This window comes from Vicugna pacos, chromosome 3, assembly GCF_048564905.1.
Source record: "Vicugna pacos chromosome 3, VicPac4, whole genome shotgun sequence".
NCBI lineage: Eukaryota > Metazoa > Chordata > Mammalia > Artiodactyla > Camelidae > Vicugna > Vicugna pacos.
The window spans coordinates 95,583,447-95,605,784 of record NC_132989.1 but is presented as its reverse complement, the minus strand read 5'-3'; the positions used below and the strand labels follow the sequence as shown (position 1 = coordinate 95,605,784).

At 39.0% G+C, this 22,338-nt stretch overlaps 1 long non-coding RNA gene across 1 annotated transcript; it reads left to right on the top strand.

The window, feature by feature from the left end:
- Positions 1–651: 651 nt before the first annotated feature.
- LOC140695704 (uncharacterized) lies at positions 652–18,855 on the top strand. The gene is made up of 3 exons (XR_012071527.1): positions 652–968; positions 2,301–2,391; positions 18,677–18,855. It is a non-coding gene; the product is annotated as an uncharacterized lncRNA (long non-coding RNA).
- Positions 18,856–22,338: the final 3,483 nt, after the last annotated feature.

Here is a 22,338-nt window from a genome sequence, read left to right as displayed (position 1 = left end):
AAAGAAATGTTTGCTGACTCTATCACTAGGGGTGGAGTCTTGATGTAACTGGCCCATTGTTTAGCAGAACACCTAATCAGAATCTGTATTTGCAGACATGCCCTGATTCTAGTTTGGTTGGGATGGGTTGGAGTTAGATCAGGGTTTCTCAAAATCTGCTCTACTGACATTTTAGTCTGGTTAATTCTTTGTTATGGGAGATTGTCTGTACAGTGTAGGATAATTAACAGCTTCCATGGCCACTACCCACTAGATACTAGTAGAACCTCCCTGCTCAATCATGCCAATCAGAAATGTCTCCAGACATTGACAAATGTCCCCTGGGGAAGGGGAGGTAAAATTGTCCCCAGTGAAGAACCACTGGGTTAAATTGCTCTGCATTAGAAAGTAACAGGAATTTGTGGGTTGTTAAGCTGACATCTAGGAAGAGAGAAAAGGGAGAGAGTGCGCCCAGTAGCATAGCCACAGACTTGGCTTGAGAAACTACCAGTGATAGGGAAGACGTTGGACTTATAAGAGTCATGTCTAGTAAAATTGTAAATTTCAAATTGATTCCTGTTTTGGGCTGAACTGAATTTTCTCTTCTTTTTTTCTCTTCTTTTTTTTAAACCCACAACCAACCAATAAAATTCTATTGCATAGCAATAAGGGATTTGTAGCCTACCCCCCAACCCCCACCGCCGATGAAATCAGTTGGCACTGCATTCCAGAATTCTAAGCAGTGACCAACAGAGAAATGAGCAGAGGCCCAAGATGACTTTGAGGAGCTGTAGGTAAGAGTCAGAGGACAATGGAGAAGCTGTGCAGACTTACTACAATGAAGACTTGAAACATAATTTCCCTTCCCCAAATACTGCAGGAAGGAAAGCAACCATTTTGGAAGAGATCAGCAGACACAAGAAAGAATAACTGATGGCAGTAAATTGTGTCTTTCCCTTTCTTGGACATGTCTTTAAATACAATAGCAGGTGAACACATTTCAGATGGATCAAGCACTATATTTTACATATTTATGGGAAAGAATTAGACAACCTCTTGGAAGGTATTTTTAATTGATGATTTTAAAGCAAGATATGAATACCAAAGCAATGAAAACTAAGTACTTTTGATTTTAGTTATTTTTTTAAATGAATGATTCAGGTAAAAAAAAAATTAAATCTATTTATTGAGGAGAAACTCCAAGAGCACACAAAAGAAGTCCTTAGATTTTTTTTTTTTTTTGCACATGGTTGAATTAGGATGGTGGGGATATGGGTAAGCCTTTCTTTAGTCAATTTATATTCAAATGTGGTTATTATCATTTTAGCTAAAAAATACATATATCTGTATATATACTTGGTGTATGGATATATCAGTAAGTTAGTCAGGTGACCTCATTACAACTAAGAAATTTAAGCAAATGGATTCAATATAAACCAGATATCTTCCTGCAGAAGTCACTCTAATGAGGTCGAATTTCTTTAGGCTGACTTATATGGATAGGATATGTTATCAAGACTTGAACAAATGTGAAGGGAAGAGAACTAGAGCCCAGCATTTTTTTAATTTCTGTTAGTCCTGAGATGCTCTGAGAAGTAAAAGGTGCTCAGTAAGTTTGAGGCATGCCACATAGTAGATTCCCTTCTTGGAGTTTCATGATTGACATTAATGCATTAAAAACTTTGAGAAGTCCTGCAGCAATAAATAGTTTAATTTCACTTAACCCCCAAATTTCCAAGTTTACTTCATTCTGTGGAATACACTTTGGAAAACACCACTGTAGGCTGATTAATTGTTTTAACATCTGAAAAAAAAAATGAGTAAACAGAAGTGTGTATGGTAGGGAAGGGGGAAGTTGGTTTGGAATCAAGAAAAGGGAAAACTCCCAATATTAAGAATGTGTCAGCTACCTTTAGCTGGGTGTAGGGTGTAGGAGAGTCTGACTGATGAACACAAGTGTTTTGGTTTGATTGGTAGTCATGTACCCAGGATGGAGATGGATATGCCAAGCCTTTTGACTCTGATACAAGAGCCATTAAGACCATTCAGATACTCCCCTGATTTCATGCTCAGCAAGCAGCCTTCTGGCTATGATTTGGCTTTCCATATAACTTTATAGGTAGGAAGAAAAGCAATGACATTGTTCCAGTGCATTTGATAATTTCTTTTAGCAAATTATTCAGTAAACCTCTGGCATGAGTCTCTTGTGAAATCAGCTGAGTAAGTCCAGCTAATCCCAACTGCTTCAGGGAACTCTGGAAAAAATCAGCTTTGCACCTGCAAGCTCAGGACTGATCTTGAGTTTTAATGATTCTTCCTAGGACTATCACCTTCCATTCTGAGACCAACTTGAATTGCCTCCGTTAAAAATAGCCTCTCTTCACTCCTATTAACTATAAGCAAATGACAAAGGTGAGTTTTGAAAAGAAAGATCTTAAAACGATGACAACAACAACAAATCTCATTGCATAAACCCACGCTTCTCAAAACTGAGAAATGCATGTACACAGCAGTGAGCAAAGATACACACAAGGCCTCAAGACAAACACAGCAAATCTTCGAGGAGTACTCATTTTGTTCAATCTAGAAATTACTTTTATATTGAAACAAACATGAATATACTTTTTTAACATTTTTATTGATTTATAATCATTTTACAATGTTGTGTCAAATTCCAGTGTAGAGCACAATTTTTCAGTTATACATGAACATATATATATAGTCATTGTCACATTTTTTTGTCTGTGAGGTGCCGTAAGATCTTGTATATATTTCCCTGTGCTATGCAGTATAATCTTGTTTATTTATTCTACAATTTTGAAATCCCAGTCTATCCCTTCCCACCCCCTGCCCCCTTGGCAACCACAAGTTTGTATTCTATGTCTATGAGTCTATTTCTGTTTTGTATCTATGCTTTGTTTGTTTGTCTGTTTGTTTGTTTTAGATTCCACATATGAGTGATCTCATATGGTATTTTTCTTTCTCTTTCTGGCTTATTTCACTTAGAATGACATTTTCCAGGAGCATCCAAAACATGAATATACTTTGGAATAGAATAAAAAATACCCCTGAAATGTTAGGATAAAATGTGAAGCATCAAACATTTCACACTTGTGGAGGACTGGTTTTGACTTTGCCCTCAAGACTGTCCTGAAAGGAGAATGGTGGCATGGTAGTAATCATCACTAACCTTGAGGGGAAGCATGGGAGTCACGGCTTAAGCAAAATTTAAAAGGAAAGAGGAAAAAAAAATCTAACATTTTTCAAGTGCCTACTATGAGCCAATCATTTTAGATAAACAATCACAAAAAACTCAGCACTATCAGGTAGGCATCTTATCCATTTGTAAATGAAAAATAGTAGCAATGATGGAGCCAAAATTTGGATCCAGATCTCCCATCTCTGTGTTCCAGCTACTACATCAGAAGTGTTCTAAACAGTGAATTACCATGACAGTGTAGGGTCTGAAAACTTGTTTCATAGGTAAATGGTAAATATTTCAGGCTTTGTGGCCATTGGTCTCTGTCACAGCTACTCAAGCCTGCCTTTACAGTGTCAAAGTACTCATAGACAATATATAAATGAATGAGTGCCTGGGTTCCAAGCAAAATTTATGACACTGAAATTTGAATTTTTTCAATTGTTGCATATCACAAAATATTCTTCTTTTTCTCTTTTCCAAATATTCAAAAACCGTTTTTAGCACATGGACCATATAAAAATTTGACCATAGTTTGCCAACCTCTGCATTAATGAGTTGTAAAACTCAATTTAATGAGTTGCTTTCAACATTAAAAAGTTTAAAAATATACAAAATAGAACAGAAAAGAAAAATCACAGTATACCATGTATGGTAATTGTGTCATGAAACATTTATTTTTACTATATTTTATCAAATCTGAAACCATTATGAGAGGTACCATGAATTTATGTATCTCCAGGAGAGAGGAAGATAAGCTGACATTTATAAATGCAAGATCTCATCAATTGTAACATGCATCTTGGTTTTAAAGATATTAAAATGTGAAAATTATGTCTTATAATGACAATATAATGAAACACAATTTACATACGTGTGTGTGTGTGTGTGTACGTGTGTACAGGCACACACACTAGTTGAGGATATAAAATATATTCTTTGCCATAAGTCATGGCCAATACCACAAAGCCTCTGCTTGTACCATGCCTTTTGAAATAAATGAAGAAGTGAAAATAAAATTTTTAAGATGATTCAGATTTTACCATCTTAAATTATTTTTCCACATTTCTTTCCAGTTCTTGCTAGAATACATGCTTAATTTTAACTTAGCTGTAATCATGGAAGAAATACAATTTATATTCTGGGTTTTTTTCTGTACATTTCCAGGTTGCTACTTAATTTTTGCCATTGTCACTTTTAATGGCTGCATCATATCTAATGATTTTGGTAATTTCTAATGCATAATTTACCAAGCCATTTTCCTATTAACTGTTAGGTTGCTTTCTGTTTTTCCATGGGTCTATAATGAACACCTTTGGATTCTAGGCTATTCTTTTCTTAGAATGTTGGTTATTATGTTAAATGGTACAAATATTTTCATGACTCTTTAGACATATTGCCAAACAGTTTCTTAAATGGAAAATAATAATTTACATGTTTGATACCTCTCAGCATTGTTTTAAATTTTGAAAATAAATGCTTAAAGAAATAAAAATTGATGCTTTCCTATTACAGATAATGAATTTTACATCTGGAACTTCAAAAATAATGATTCTTTTTAAAGAAATAAATCCCAGGAATTAAGCTTTAGCCTAGCTGAGAAACAAGTGGAATGTAGGTCTATGCCTTCTCAGTTGATTTCACTCTGCCAGTGAGCAGCACGAGTCACAGGTGGAACTACTCCATGCCCCATGACAGCTGGCCCAGCAGGAAAACCTCTGTGGCCCAAAGGTCCCAGTGGTACAAAGGGAGACAAATGAGACATGGTGTTTGGGTTCTGCATGGAATTTTGCACTGCCCAGGCTACCCCTATCAGGTGATAAGTCTCACGCTTGGTCAGTTGCGTCTCATGTTGCTGACCTTGGGGAGAAAGTCAGTCTTGCTTAGTAAAGACGGTGATCAGGGCTAACCATTCCTTGCGCCACTGTCAGGCTCAGTGTAAATCACTGCAAATTGATGGAGTTGCTGTGACTATTAATCAGAGTTCTTCAGAAAGACAAAGCTAGTAGGATATGTGTGTATGTATTTACATATGTATGTTTATATATAAAGGGATTTATTATATAAAACAAGGTTTATTTTAGGAAATTGGCTTATGCAATTGTGGGCCTGGCAAGTCTGAATTTTGCAGATTAGGCTGAGAGGCTGGAAAATTGGGAGAATTGATGTTACAGCTCAAGACGGAAGGCAGTCTGGAGGCAAAATTCCTTCTTCCTACAGGGACTTCGGTCTCTTTTTCTTAAGACCTTCAGTGTCTTCAAGGTCCACTCACATTATGGAGGATAATCTGCTTTATTAAAAGTCTACTGACTGAAATGTTCATCACATCTTAAAAAAAAATAACTTCACAGCAGTATTGAGACTGGTGTTAAACCAAATACCTGGGTACCATAGCCCAGCTAGGTTGTTACAAAGTGGACCATCATACCCCTTACTAATAACCACACCTCATCTTTTCTAGGCCTCCCCAAATAGGAGGACAGAAGTGTCCCTGAGAGGCATACTTTCCAAGTACTTCTCCCTACTTCTATCAGCCAAATTAAGATTTTCCTCAAAAGGAAATGTAGCAGTCTGAAAAATTCTTTGAATTTAAGGGTTTCTTTTTTTCTTCAGGAACTTGGAAATAATCAGTTTAAAAGCACAGCTTAAAATATTTCAGACCATAATTCTAACCATCTTTGTAGGTTGTATTGAAATAGCTGGCAACTACTTCCTTCTGCTTAAAGTGCTGTGGAATTTCTGGCACAAAGGAACAAGCTATGGAAGGAAATACAAATTTTCATATTTGCATGCACATAGATTTCAATTTTCTTAACTGCAAATTAAGGGGATTGGACTAAATTATCTGAAAATCTTTTTTTATATCTAACTTGTAGCCACAATAAGCCTATATCCCTAGTGAGTATAGTCGCCATCTGTCCCATGGAGAGGGGACAGTGAGTGCAGGTGTGTGAAATGGAGGGGCATACTAAGTATTTACACATGGCTGTAACTCACACCACCAAAGTACGGACTTGCTCTTTCACTTTGTTATCACACCCCAGCCCTGCCCCTGCAATTTCATCATGACTGCCAAGAACAAAGAAACTAGGTTCTCAACAGCCAGACTCAATGGGGACCTTGCCAGGTGTTGAACAAGATTGATTTGAGCAAACGAGAAGATCTGATTTGTGACCTTTGCAGCTATGATACATTAAAAGTCTGGGGATGGTGAGACTAGCTCTTTTTGGAGAAATTAGAGTTTGGGGAGCTTTCCAGTGTTATTGAAGAAGGCAAACAGTAGACCTGCCCAACCTCGAGTTAGGGACACCAAAAGAATCTGCCCAGTGAGTTTTGAAAGAATCATTCTGGAAGATAGGGCTGATGTGTGTCTCTCATCTGGAGCTCTCTGGAGGGCCGGTGATGCACAGAGGTGCACATGTCAGCCAGTACAGGTGAGAAACAGGGGAAGAGTTTCTGGGGATAATTCAAGTCCCCACTGTGTGGTATGGCAAAGGTGTGTGAGCTTTCCATGGGCTCAGTGTGGATTCTGGAAGATGATGGGCACAGAAACTGGCTTGCTGCCCAGACCTAGGTGGCCTGATGAAGGATCAGTGTCATGAGAGACTAGAGACAAGTTCCCCGGGCTGAAGGAAAGGAGGTGCATTCCTGTGGGAGTGTCTATGACCAAAGATGTGCAAAAGGTCACAGCAAGTGCACCACAGATTAGAGCTCACAGGCAAATGAGGACACAAGCAACTAAACCCAGCTAAGGAGTGACCACAAACCAGATGCAGAACCTCTCCTCACCAACATTCAGCCAGAGCCCTGAGGTCTCTCCCTCCCCTCCCTGAGGCTGAGACTGCCAGGTATAGTCAAGATATGGGCCCCTGAGAGCCTAAAGTTCTGACATGAGGAAGAGGTGAGCAGAAGCTTGGAGAGATTATCAAACTAGATGAAAACCGGTAATAATAGAAGTAGTAATAATAATCCTTGGATTTGACTGAATATAAACTGGAGAGAATTATGTTTCAGTTAAAAGAGGCTAAAAAAGTTACAGGTGAAGTCTGAGTTTTCTAAATTGTCTTGAATTTAGTTTTCAAGAAGATATGGGGGCTAGTCAAAGGAATACACACAGAGATAAAAATAGAATGAGATCCATATTTGCTCATCACTGGTTTGTGACTTTTCAGTTCATACATTCCACATAGAAAGTTCTCGAATCAATATTCTTTTAAATCTAGCATTCTCTTTCAAAGGTGATATGTAGACATAGCAAGTGTTTGCCGTGTCTGTTCATGCCTCGTGGTTTTGAATGGATTGATTTAATCCTGCCTGAATTCAGATTTGCTCTACTGATTGTGAAACCTTCCCAGTGGAGAGAAGAGCTGAGATGATTGGAATGGGTTTAGGGAAAAGAGAAGAGGATGGAGTGATCATTAGCAATTCTGTCTAAAGACTACTAGCTTCTGCTTTTTAGAGAGATGATTTGACCAGGGCTGTATTGGGCATGTTATTTTTTCAGGAGAGATTATATCGTAGGTGTAGTGCCCAGCACACTGGTGGTACCAGGAAATGGTAATTACCTCTGTCCTTTCCAGATGCATAATCATTCATTGCATTATCACTGCTAAGAGATTGTCTCTGAAAGTGGCTCAGTAGACTTCATACCTGAGTTTCTGAAAGAAGTTGGGCAGCAGGTGTGACTGGGAGACCTTCTAAGTGTGCAGGGCATTGCTCTAGGCATCCAGGTAGATGCTTCCTGCTTCTGACCCATTGGCTACATTTGGGTGTGTCCAAAGGTGTTGCCTGCATTTTTGCCCTGGGAAATTCTTAGTATATGCTAGGAATAGGGAAGTTTGCTTTTCAGCATTTTCACTCTGTGAGGCTTTTTTCTTCTTCATTGGTTTTTGACTCCTTATTTCAGAACTCCTGCACAAGTAACCAGTTACCATGACTACTTACTGGTTGGTTTTTTGTGCTTCTCATAGCAGATAATCTACTTGGGGGGCAGGTCACCTGATTTTCCTTTCTTGAGGTCAGCCAATGCATCAAGAACTCAGGTGAAGAGTTCAGGGGCTTTCTGAATCTGAATTAGCTTTCCTCTCAGGGCTATGTACTCTGAACCTTTTTAGCAGTGTAGACGGAGTACAAATGAAAGATAAGTCACCCTATGTAAAATGACTATAACTCAATAAAAAAAAAAGTAAAAAAAAAAAGTCACCCTACAGATAAAAAAATATACCAGCAGCTACCATTTATTGAACATGTGTTTAACCTTCAGTGGTCCCAACAGTCCTCTGGGATGAGGTCATTTTTCCCATTTTACCCCAAAGCTTAAGGGGATGAAGTAACTCACACAGCTAGTAAGTGGGTTTGAACCCAGTTCCATCTGACTTCAGAGCCCACATACTTGCCTCTGTGCCAGATTACCTCAGAAGTGTCCTTGGTCAAAGAAATAACATACATTGGTTCCAAGGGGTATTTCTGTTAACCTAAGCAATTTATTTTCTCTTATCAAAACAAAAATTTTTAAAACAGGGTGATGTGACTTAGTTGGGGAGAACAGACATGGGGTATTTGAGAGGAGTAAGAGTTAACTAGGTGAAGAATGTCTCAGAAGACCACTCCAGGCAGAGGAAACTGCTTGTGCAAAGGCCCTGGGGTGGGAGCAAGGACACTTGGTACATAAAGGACAGAAAGAAGGCCACTATGATTAGAATGAAAGGGCAAAGAAGAGCCTCTGGAGATCTCCAATGGCTTGTAAATGCAGAATTTTCAAGTTCCTGTTCAGGGGAGAATTCAGTCATTTGGATTTCTAGAGGTAAAGGTTTCACTGAATGACTGACATGTATGTCTTAGAGGTTATTCCTGAAGAATGGTGCCTGAAAACCACAGATAATAGCTAATCATCATTGAATGCTTACTTTGTGCTTAGATATGGTATGAAGTGCTTTATGTTGGTTCTCCTGTCCGATCCTCAAAACATTATAAGGCATTGCTAGCCCCTCAATAACAGCATTGTTTATTGCATTTTTTAGATGAGGAAACTGAGGCATAGATAGAAATGTTAAGTAACTTGCATCAAATCATGCAACTAACAACGGCAGAATGAGGATAGGACTGGTTTTTCTCTGTTCCTTCCTCAGCCCAAGCTTTTGTCACTGTTATCTGTAAATATTCTACCTAGACTATGGTTTTTCCATTCATAATTTAGGGGAGACATAAAGAATTTGCCTAGAGTAGATGTCCAAAGTGAGCAAGGTGATCCATGAGGTGTAGGGAGAAAAGATCTGAAATTCTATTTTTTAGCTCGTTGCCTTCTTTAGTTTCCTTTTATCTGTGTTACAGTGTATATGATGAATTGGTACAGTAGTGCATAGATATGATCTATAAAGAAGTTAATAGGCATTATTGGGAAATAAATGTTCACCATTATTTTACTGACAAGTATGAACAATGAAGATGTTTAGAAAGCAGTGGTCTAGAGAAGAACTTAAAAGCTGTCTGGGAAGAGTAGACAGTTGAAGAAAGGAAGACAAAAGAGTGACATGTCATGGCACAGAATCTGGAGACGATTTTGTGCTGCTCCAGACGGTAAAGGTAGAATCACAGGGTAGAGGCAAAGGGAGGCAGATTTCAGATCAACATAAGACAAGACTTCTAACCACTGAAAGTAGGAAAAAAAAGAAGACTTTATGCACTGCTTTTGAGCCAGTGAGCTCCTGACCTGGAGGGATTCATTCACAGCCTGGGCATGTGTGGATCAGAGCCACAGTGCTGAACACTCCTGCTTTGGCAGAAAGGTTGGACTGCACAATTTTCCAGGTCCTCCAAACTATAAGCACCTATAACTCCATGATTATTAGAGGACGTGTTGCAGATAGTGTAAGCGATGACGTCTCAAACATGGCAGGCATGTCTCAGAAACTGTACTAGGCCCACTCTTGTCTTAGGGTTTTTGCACTGGCCCTACCCTCTGCTGAAATGCTCTCTCCCACACAGTTACACCCATGGCTAGCTTCTTTCCACCTTCAGGTCTTTTCTACAAGGCCTGCCCTGACCACACTACTTAGAATTGCCCTGCTCTCACTCCCAATTCCTCTTGCTCTGCTCTACCTACTTTTTTAATAGCACTTGTTACCATCTAACATACTAGGTCATTCACTTTGTTAATTCATTAATTGTTTATTATCTTTCTCCCTCTGCCAGTTTTATGGGGTCAAGGATTTTTGCCTTTTATGTCCAAGCACCTAGAGCACTTCCTATCATATCGTAAGCCATCCATAAATATTTGTTAAGTAAATGGTGGAAGAGGGTTGGGCAGTCTGAGCTTAGGCTCTGCCGGGACTTGGCTGAGTGACTTTTAGCAAATCACTTAATCATACTGGGTCCTTGTTTTCTCTTAAGGCCTGTACATCTCTAAAAATAACTGTATGATTTTAAAATTCAGTTTTGGTGGTTTTTTGTTTGCCTCTTAAGAATATGTCAAGCAATTTCAAATGAGCACCAGCACAAATATAAGAAAATACGCCAGTCATCCCTTCTGAACCACACTTTGTTCTTTATGTAGCTTGGCCGCTAATCTGAGCATTTACACACTCAAATTCTTTGTTGTTCTGAGAACCATTTATTAATGGAAACACACCATTGAAAGATAAAACTAGTGACCAGCACATGTTTACCACACTTCCTCTATGAACCTTCCTCTATGAACCCTCTGTGCTGGGGATTTTCCACTGCTAGGTTACTGCTTAGGGGAAAATTTTAGAGCAACAGAAAAAAACACCGAAAGTCTGCTCCTGTTACTGGTATAATTTATCCTGATTGACCTAAGAATACTGGGGACATGCCAGCTGGTACTGATTGTTTGGTGATTTTTTTTTTCAATCTACACACATTTTATGAGTTTTGCTAGCATTTTCAGATGTACTTTGATGGCTTCACATGAACATGACGGAAGCTTGTTTAAGAACTATATGAGAGTATATAGTGATTAGATAATTGTATATAATACATATATTTAAGGAAGCACAAACATATGTGGTAAACTCAGGTAGTATTTTCCCATAGAATAAAAAGCTTCAATAAACTAGCAAAATAAAGGCAAAATAATCCCAAAGGAAGGAGAAGGAAGGAAATAATAAAGTTATGAGCAATAATCAATACAATTGAAAATAGAAAAAAAATAGAGAAATTCAGTAAATCAAGAAGATGGTGTTTTGAAAAATCAATAAAATTGAGACTCTAACAAGATTGACAAAGGAAAAGAGAAGGTAAGTGACTAACATAGAAATGAAGTAGGGGATATCACTAACCCAGCAGGTTTCAAAAGGATAGTAAGAGAACACTAATTCTACACACAAATTCGACACCTTAGATAAAATGCACCAGTTCCTAGAAAAGCATCAATTACCACAACTCGCCCAACATGAGAGAGATAATTTGAGTAGTTCTATAACTATTAAAGAAATTAAATTAATAATTATAAAACTCCAACAAAATTCCAGGTCCAGATAGTTTCACTGGAGAATACTACCAAATGTCTAACAAAGAATTAATATCAATCCGACATCATCTCTTCCATAAAATAGAAGAGGAGGAAACACCTCCCTAATATTGGGCTAGTTAAGCTCTGAAACTGGCGAATATTTGAATTATTTAGGTTTTTAAATTCCCTTCACTCTTTGGAAACTAGTAAGTTTTTTCTCCTTAGGTTATTCTGACACTCATAGTAGACCCTTAATAACTATCTACTGAGTAACTTTTTCCAGCATGTTGCCTATCTACACATACCTACAGAAAAAGTGGAATCAAGTTCTCTTCTCTGTGCTGCATTACTCTCTAGTTTACTTATTCCCAAGCATCCTGGAATTGTTTTTGTTGATGCCATCCTGAGGTGCAGTTAATAAAACCTGTTAATACAAAATAGCTAGTTGAACTAAACTTCCCGCTGGGACTTTTTGTTTGAGGATTCTTCTGCGTATCTTGAATGTTCCAATTACAGCTCACAATGCTGTTAGTTATCCATTTCTAAATAAATAAAACAAACCTCCCCAAAACTCGATGGCTGATTTTGTGAGTTGAACACAGTTCTTCTTCCATCCTTGTCTTGGGTGCATTTAGTTGGCAGGTAGGCTGGGGCTGTGAGCTGTGATGCCTTCATTCTCCATGTGGCTCGTCTGTATGGTAGCTTGGGCCTCCTCACAACATGGTAGTCTTTTTTCTTTAAATTGAAGTATAGTTGATTACAATGTTGTGTTAATCTCTGGTCTACAGCATAGTGATTCATTATATATACATACATACATATATACATATTATTTTTCATTATGGGCCATTACAAGGTATTGAATATAGTCTTCCCTGTGCTATATATATATATATATATATATAACGCCTTGTTGTTTATCTATTTTATATATAGTAGTTACTATCTACAGATCCTGGACTCCCAATTTCTTCCTCCCCACCCCCTTCCCCCGGTAACCATAAGTTTGTTTTCTATGTCTGTGAGTTTGTCTCTGTTTTCTAACTAAGTTCGTTTGTCTCCTTTTTTAAAAAAATTCCACATATAAGTGATATCATATGGTATTTTTCTTTCTCTGTCTGGCTCACTTCACTTAGTGTGACAGCATGGTGGTCTTAAGGCAGCATTCCAAATGGCTTCATCACATGTCTGGGACTTCGGCTGAGATGGCTGGACTTGCTAGGGGCTGGCCATGTGGTCTCTCCAGCAAAGTAGCTGGACATCTTGACTTCTTCTAATAAAGCAAAGGTTGCTGATTCTTAAAGAAGTTTTAGCCTAGACTAAACTAGCACCACTTCTGCCACATTATATTGAACAAAGCAATTCACAATGCCAACCCAGATTCAAGGAGAGGGAAGATAAACTGCATCTCTTGATGGAAAGAAAGCATAGAATTTGTGAGTATCTTTAATAATATATGGCTCTAAATTATTTATATTCTTCCCAAATGCAAGATACACTCATCCCTTCCCAAGATCTGTAGGCACCTCATTCCATTATGGCATCAGGCACAGGCTTGAGATCTAGGATTTTGTCATCTAAGTCAGGTTCAGATATGAATGAAGCCCCTAAGGCAGTTCTCTGGGAACAGACCATCACTATGGCTTCTCATTACCTATAGATCTGTGAATTAAAAGGATAAATTTTCTGCCTCCCCAAACACCCAACATACAGAAGTGAGACAAAGAGAATCACAATAATGGATATTCTTACTCCAAGAGGGAGGAAAGGAGCGTATGTAGAAGTCCTTGATCCATAGTAATTTGGAAATCCACAGATTGTCAGGGTCTCCTACTACAGTGCAGAGAATGCTTCTTGATTAGGGCCCAGGTCTGCTCTTTTAGAGTCTCTTTTCAATCTACTGTTCTTGGTATCTCTTGGTTATACCATTTGGATCTTGGCTCTATTCCCTAAGAATGCCCTTCTTTTCTATAAGGCCCAAGTTTACAGCTGAGTTACTTTCTTTGCCTGGTTTCTGCCTATACAAACTTTGGAGTCCAGAAGTCTCATTTTATTTTGTACTGCCCCTGTCCCTTTTAGTCCAAATTGGTGATACTTTTGCCAACACAATTCTCTTTAAAACTTTGTTTTTTAAGCATCATATGTTCGTTTCATTAAATAAAAGTCACACACGTAAACTTTTCCAAGATAGGCACCTCTTTTCTTTAGACTGCAAGTCAGGGTTCTGTGGAACAATGGTCTTAAGATTCTTACATCTTTCCGAGGTCTTAACAAAAGGATGCACAACCACAAAGCAAGGTCATACAACCTTGATTAGGTCTTTTCTTCAGTCCCTCTTTTACTGTCAGCATCTTGGATTTGATCTTTACCCTGAGACCATTTCTTCCTTTTGACGCATGAAAAGTCTACATATTTTCCAACCTAGCAAGTCCAGGGTAGGAAACATTTCCACTAACTTCTGTTTTAAGAAGGAATAATTTCTTCTTTGGCTCATTCATTTCCGTCTTACCATACTTTATCATAGATAGCTAAAACAAATTTTCACTTTCAGCATTTTGCCTGGCAATATCCTTTGCCAGATCCATAAATTCATTGATGTATTTTCTATCTTCCAGGTTATCACAGACAACAGTGTTGATAAACAATTCAGTACTACACAATATGAGTATTGTTTTCTCCAGCTTTCAATAGCAAGTACTTTACTACTGTTCCAATCTCCGCTACTAGTCTCCTTGCTACCCTTCCAGCTTCCACCCACTACCTGTTCTATAGCTATGCCCACATATTTTAGGTTTTCTTTATGGCCACATCTCACTTCTAGTTACCAATTTCTGTATGAATTACATATTGCTGTGTAACAAACAATCCTAAGTCTTAGTGACAGGAAAACTTTATATTGCTGTTCATGATTCTGTGGGTTGACTGAGTGATTCTTCCAATGATTTCCCTTGGTCAGTCATGAAACTATATTCATCTGGCAACTGAGCTTGGGCCACAGGCTAGAATGCCTTAGTTCTCCACGTGGCTTCCCCACATGGCTAACTCGAGTTTCCTCACATTATAGTCTCAAGGCTACAGTTCAAGATGGCTTTGTTCACATATATAGCACTTTGTTCAAATATCTGAACAGCCAGGCATCTCCCTCTCCATGTGTTCTCTCCAGCAAGGTAACTGGACCACTTCACATGGTGCCTGAAGATTACAAGAGAACAAGACAAAAGCTGTCAAGTTTCTTAAAACCTCAACCTTAAAATCTAGGCCTACAACTAACACTATTTCACTTTTGCTGCATTTATTGAACAAAGAAGGCTACAAGGCCATCATCATATCATACAAAAGGAGAGGAAAATAGATGTCACTTTTTGATGGGAGTAGTGTCTAGAATTTTTAGTCATCTTAGATCTATCAAAATGACAATGAACTCAAGGCAGTATAAACCCTTTGTGTTTCTTTTTTTTTTCTTTGCTATGAGTTTATGTGTTTGTTTTTGAAGTATAATTGATCTACAGCACTATGTTAGTTCCTGTTACACAGCATAGCAGTTCGATATTTCTAGACATTTCAAAATGATCACGATAAGTCTAGTTACCATCTGTCATCATGCAAAGGTATTACATAATTATTGAAAGTGTTCCCATATTGTATATTTCATTCCTATGACTCATTTATGTTGCAACTGCAAGTTTGTCATTCTCTGCAGTGTTTCTTGATTCTTAGATTTTTCTGTATATCTTACCATTCTACCTTCCACAGAAAGACTTACAGTTTTTTGAGAGCAAAGATTAGAGAAGACTAATTTAAGTAACCCTTTAAGCCCCTTTCTTAGAGTATGCCACATAATAGGCATTCAAGAAATGATTTGTGAGTGAATGTTGGCTGAATGAGATGTTCAGTCTGACTTTCATAATGTGTTTATTGTTTTACTCTAATTCCATGTAGAACAGATTTCCATGCATGCTAAACTTGCCAACTTTCATTAACTGAGATATTTGATTATCAGTGGTGGAATATCCCATAACTATTGTTTTAACAGCAATTTTACTTTAAATAGTAAAATGAGGTTTCTCATAAATAGAGTCTTTCTCAAGGGCAACAGTTCTTAACCCTCACTGCATAATAGAACCATCTGGGGTGCCTCTAAAAAATGCCTTGCCAAAGCTTATCTCCCTAGACTAATTAAATCAAGATCCCAAAATGCATTAGGATTTGCCCATAGGTGATTCTAATCTGCAGCCAGGATGTGAGACACTTTTCGAGGGATAAGACTTTTCAATTGTGTCTTGCAACTTAAGGAGGTAACTTTGGCCTGATGTTGCTCAGCTTCAATCACACTAGTCCAGCTTTTCTATCTGATATATAGATATAGACATAGACATGGATATAGAACAATTTAGTCACGAAAAGAATTTGATGAAAAGATAAAGTTTGAAAGCACTAATCTTGGACTCTTGTCTTTATGAAATAGAACAAGCAATCATTAAGATATTTTTCTTGGCACTTCTGTGGCTGATCTACATGAACAACTTTGAAGTTTTAATTGTTTAATAAAAGGCAGGATCTGCCTTCCAACACCTCCAGGGTGTTTCTCTATTTGTGCAAAGACTTCTGGCAACATTGCAGAGCTGAAGCTTATTGATCATCTTCTCTATTTTCCCAAAGGTTATACAGGACCTAGTCTCTCTGTACAGCAGATCAAGAGACCCACTCCTTGCCTCTTTCCTAGGTGCTTTGCAAGGCTCAATGCCTGACAAGTCCCCAAAGCTTGTTTTGCTCTGAGGAAGAATGCCAGATCATTTCCTTTGAGCCCTCCAGACCTAATGCTTGTGGGGAATTTTACACGACAGAGAAAGGCAAGAATTGCTATGGAGAAAGTTTTCAAAAGTATTATTTCTCTAAGAGCTAAACAATGTTTTTAATACTCAAAGTAGAATCAAGGTTCGAACACTCTGTGATTTGGATACTTCCTCAGTTCAGATCAGGCAGCTCAGGTCTGAAGATAACCTCTACAATTTAGCAAGACAGGGTCTTCAGGAATTAAAGCTTATGAACAATGTCCACATGGGTCATCATGCTAAGGATCTTGTAAAGCCAGTTCCATCCACATTTTCTCTCCTCCTTGTCACTCCTCAATCCCTTGCAATCTGGTCATGCTCACACCATTCTATTCTATTCAAACTTCTCTGGTAAACGTTGCCAAATCGATGGACAGTTTATGGTCCTTAGATGACTGCACTTCTCAGCTGTGTTTAATCAGGTAACTCTTCTCTAAATTTTCTAAATTTACTTTCTTACCTTCTCCAACAGCACACTCCACTTGTTCTCTCTGACCATTTGATTGTACCCTTTGATGGATTTCTTACCTTCTCTCTCGACTTCAAACATTGCGGCCACTCAAGTGTTTTTGATGGCCCCTACTCTTTTCATGTTACATGTTCCAGTGATCTTGTTTATGCTATTTGTTTTAACTGTTAACAACTACTGATGATTCCTAAATCTCTTTGGGCTCAAATGTTACTAACTCTCGTACTCAGCAAATATTTTCCAAAACACAGTCACAGTACCAGTGTGGATTGGTCTGGAAGGGCTTCTAGCAACATCCTCATGTTGTGCTGTAACCTCCACCACAATTCCTTATGCTGATTTCTATACACTTCCTTTCCTCCACTGATTGATTGATTCATTGATTGAGGCCTTTACATGCCCTTTCCTCCTTTTCCTGTCCCTGGCCTTCAACCAGACATCATTATGATATCTCAGTGTGAGATCTAGAAGCTGGCATGAAAGAAGAGAGATTACAGTAAGATTTACAAGTGCACCCTTTCTGATCAATTACATGCTGCTCTTCAGGGTATCATCTGAGTGTCTCTTTCTTAGGATTAACATGCATGTTTTGATTTCTCATTTTGTATAGGCAAAAAGATATTTGAAGATGACATCTTGTCCTTTTGCTCTTTCCTTCTGTTTTCGTGTTGTCGCACATTCTTCATGTCATTTCCAGCAACTGTAGTCTTACTTATTTAAGGAACTTGCCCTTTCATCATAGACTTTAAGCAACAATTTTGGTAGCTCTTCCCTGTTCCATGTCAACCAAGGGTGCTTGGAGAAGGCAGTGAGGTATTACAGGTCTTGGTAGTTTACTTCATGGCACTGTTTCATATGGTGATCAATGTCCCCTGCAGGGCCCGATGACAGAAACATTTGATCTCTTTCTTCATGCACAGACCTAAAGGACATTTAAGGGCTCTCTTGAGTAGCTCAAGAGATAAAGTGATATAAAACACACTCATATGTTCTGCATCTTTCCTGCTTAAGACATGTAGCTTGAGTTTTAGCTTTCTTGCTCACTGGAGACAATCCTGATTCTTGCCAAAAAAGACCCTTGGGTATCAGCTCATTTCTGGTTATTTAAAATTATCCTTGACCTTGATAAGGTTGCTGTTATAATAATTTGAGGTGGTACTCTGTAAGGCAGTATCCAGGTCAGACCTCTTTACTGCTCTATCTCTGATATCTAGCACATAGTAGGTGCTCACTAAAGATTTGTTGAAAAAAGGCCTATGAATGACTATATCCTTATACCTCTTAGCTAATAATGTGGGTGCCTCTTGCTTATGACGGCTGAAGCAGATGTGACATATTTCTTAGGCCACCAGGAGTGTGGGTTTGGGAATTCGTCTTGACACCAGGCAATTTTTGGTGATTACAGAGTAAGTTTTGCTGCTCATGTCTTGTGTTGTTGTGTTGAAGGTCACTTAGTCCCTAAGTGTCTTTCAAAGAAGAGCCTGGCCTACTGGCTGAGCACAACTTCCCGGACGGGTTGCATAATAACTTTACTTTATCATTAGGTTATTCTGCAGTTCATCAAAGGGGATTAGTTCAAAAACAGATCCTAAAGGCCTTTTAATGGGAATAAGAACTAGGGAAATAAGAAATCTGATTTCAAGTAAGCTCATGGAAATTTCCCATAGGAAGGTGGGTCCCCAGAGTGGCCCCAGAGACTGACACATCATGATGGGCATCTTGTCCAGTCTTTTCAGATTCCTTTGGAAAAATTCTCAGATGGCCGAACTCAGTGACAACTTCTACAGCTATAAAATATCAAGGACACATTTCTCCCATCCAAAGACCTCCCAAGGACCCTGGTAAGCCAACCAACAACCTTTCTCAGAGAGGAATCAATGCCACTGCATTAGGATCACAAGAAACCCAAACAGTTGCTCTCTTCAAACCTCTGTCGCATCAACAGTTCTCTTCAACACCTTGTAAGTCTCTGATTTTACATTCAAATGTTGAAAACCTACACACTCTACCCAACATTTTCCTATGGAACTTTTTGTAGTAATAGAAATGTTCTATATCTGGATTGTCCAAAATGGTAGCCATTAGCCACATGTGACGACTGAGCTCTTGAAACATGGCCAGTGCAGCTGAGGCACAGAATTTTTAATTGAATTTAATCTGATTACTTTAAATTTGAATACTCACATGACATCAGTGGCTACCATGTTGAACTGCACACCACTATACAATCAAAATATATATGAACACAAAAAAGAACACATGAAATAATCCTTATTCTAAAATTATAAAAGTAACATTGTCAATAAATTTAAAAATTTAAGTAGACGAATGTGGGGAGAAAACACTAAAAATACTCATATCTCAAAACCTAAATGTAAGTATTATCTACATTGTGGTGTGTCATGTCGCTTCTATTTTTTCTCTTCAGTTTGGTGTAAGAAGGGAAAATAGTGCAAGCTAGCCAATATACAGTTAGAATCTTCAATAGACTCATAGACATAGAATACAAACTTGTGGTTGCCAAGGGGGCAGGGAGTGGGAAGGGATAGACTGGGATTTCAAACTTGTAGAATAGATAAACAAGATTACACTGTATAGCACAGGGAAATATACACAAAATGTTATGATAAATCACAGAGAAAAAAATGTGACAATGAGTGTGTATATGTCCATGAATGACTGAAAAATTGTGCTGAACACTGGAATTTGACACAACATTGTAAAATGATTATAAATCAATAAAAAATGTTAAAAAAAAAAAGAGACTGGCATGAAAATCCCAGGTGAACCTGGTTTTAACTGATTATAGCGGCTGTGCCAGGATCTGTCTCCTGCTCAGACAACTGGCTGGTAGCTGCCTCTGTGGGGTGAAGGGCCACTCCTGTCCTCACACAAATCTCTCCCCCATAAGCTGTCTGTCATGCCCCGAATTCCCACAGTATTTAGAATGATGCGTTTCTGTTAACAGTTAAATATTATGCACAGCACCTCATGACATTTCAGTCTTCAGCATCTCCCAGGAGCATTGTCTAGGCTGTCCGACCCGAGGCTGGGGCATTTGAAGGGCCAGGGCAGCTAACCGGCAGTGTTTAGCCACTGGGACAAGGAAGGAGAGCACCTGGAGGGAAGAGTCTGGTCAGAGAGAGATGGAGAGCTCCATACACATACTTTAGTCTAGGACTGGATCACTCATACTGAAGACATTCATTCATTCATTCATTCATTCATGTGTCCATTCCACAAGTAATTTGTGAGTACCTCTTCCATGTCAGGGTCTTTCGGAGGAGAATGCATATATTGGGGCAAATGAAGTCATGCTCATGCCCTTGTGGGTTCCAGAGCCTAATAGAGATAGGTAATAAACGGACCAAAAATTTTAGGTACAAGTTGAGAAAAGTGCTCTGAAAGAAAGAGAATGTAGTGATCAGAGTAAAGGAGGAAAGACTCTCCATGGGTAAGAGCAGCCTTCTGTGAAGAGAAGACCTTTTTACAGATATAAAGGAAGGAGCTAGTCCTGTGAAGTATTGTGTGTGTGTGTGTGTGTGTGTGTGTGTCTGACTCGTTGGAGAAAACATTTGCAAAGTCCTGGTAGGGAGCAAGCTCGGAGCACAGTGAGTGAAGGAAAGGTGGCCTGGCTCACAGTTGGAGAAGTATGCAGGGGCAGGTGACGCAGGCCCTTAGACCACACGAGGGCTTCACTGGTTTAAAGGAAACAGAAGATATTGAAGATGCACTCAGGAGGGTGGCATGATTATTAGCACCTATTTCAGGTAAAACTCTATTCTCATTACTGTAGACATAGCATGGAACTAAACCAGCAAAAATCCTTGTCCTTACGGAGCTTATGTTCTAGTGGGAATTGAAATCATAGTAAAGGCGAGTTTAGAGAAACTGTTGAGAATTCAGCCATAGCCTCTGAGGTGACTGGAGACATTCCCTGAGGCAGATAAAGTTAGACAGGTGTGACTCCACCTGCAGCACGGGTATCTGTCTCCTGTCTCAGGAAGGACTTTTCGCTGGATCTCAGGCTTCACCTTCTCCCAGTGTTCCCTTTGGAAACTGTTCACTTGTCTCCTGGCCTGATAAACATGGCTCTCCTTTGAGGCAAATCAATTATCTTTTGGTCCAACAATGTGTAAGGGTGTGGTTCCGGTATTGTCACTCACTTACTTCCTAATTCAGATGAGTATGTGCTAAAAATTTCAAGCCAGACAAAGTCAAAAGCTTAACTATAAGCTAGTGGCAGGTCAAGTAATGAATACTCCTTTTGGGGAGGAATTTCATCCACTGCTTAAGCTGCTAAAGAGACACAGCCCAAATCTAAGCAGTCTTCAATTTACTCTCCACTGACTTCTCATAGAGAAGCCTCAGAAATTCATGGGCCAGCGGCCAGCTGTGCCACAGACCAGCTGCTCATCCTTATCCTTGTGACCAGCCATCACCGCTCCTGGAAACACAGCACAGAAGTGTAGTGAGGCATAACATGACCCTCCGAGGGAAAAGACAGGATGTCCAGTTCATTTCCGTTTCTAAATGCCATTCCCAGACAGGTGAAATGGGATGAGGTTTCCTGTTAAGTACTCCCCATCATTTGGCTATGGCTTTGTATAATATTGAAGGGAATGCCAAAAAAAAAAAAGGAAAGAAACAAAAAAAAAACCCTTAAGAACCAAGATAAATAATATTATAATGCAATGTTTTAAAACTCAAAATTAATGCAAAAAAGTCCATGATGGATGAAATATCATAATTTTACCTAAAGACAGTACCCACTGGGGTGAACACCCTTGGCTGGGCTTCATTTGACCTGGGGCTTTCTTCAGCTGTGAAACACGTGGTAAGTTACTCACCTCTCTGCTCCCAGTTTACAGAGGAACAAACTGAAACCCAGAGAGTGGTAGCTTTTAAAATTCTGCCCAGGAATTCTAATGTGCACTAGGGTTGAGAAGAACTGAGCTGGAAAATGATCTGGTAGGCCTGATAAACTAATTGCAACTCAAGTGTTAGTTGCTAAATATGGATTCCTGTATTTCTCCTGCCACATGTTGCCAGCACTCTGACAGTAATACTCTCCCAGTTTAGGGCAGTGTGACATCAGGGCAGGGTCATGGGGAAGGCTGAGCCCCTACTTCCTCCTAGTCATCATGCTGGATGCTTGTCATTTGGTTTAATTCCCCACCGCCATCTCCATTGAGGAGAAGAGGAAGCTGATGTCTGCAGACAGGGAGGCCTTCCGTGCAAACCCTCAACGAGCCTCGCAAAGCAGATTCATTCAGTGGGGCACCAGATGTGCTCATTTCACAGATACTTGTCTGCAGCCAGCAGTGAAAGTTTCAGCATCACAGAAATGCAACTTTCTGTCTAAATAATTGGAGAGCCCCACATTCTC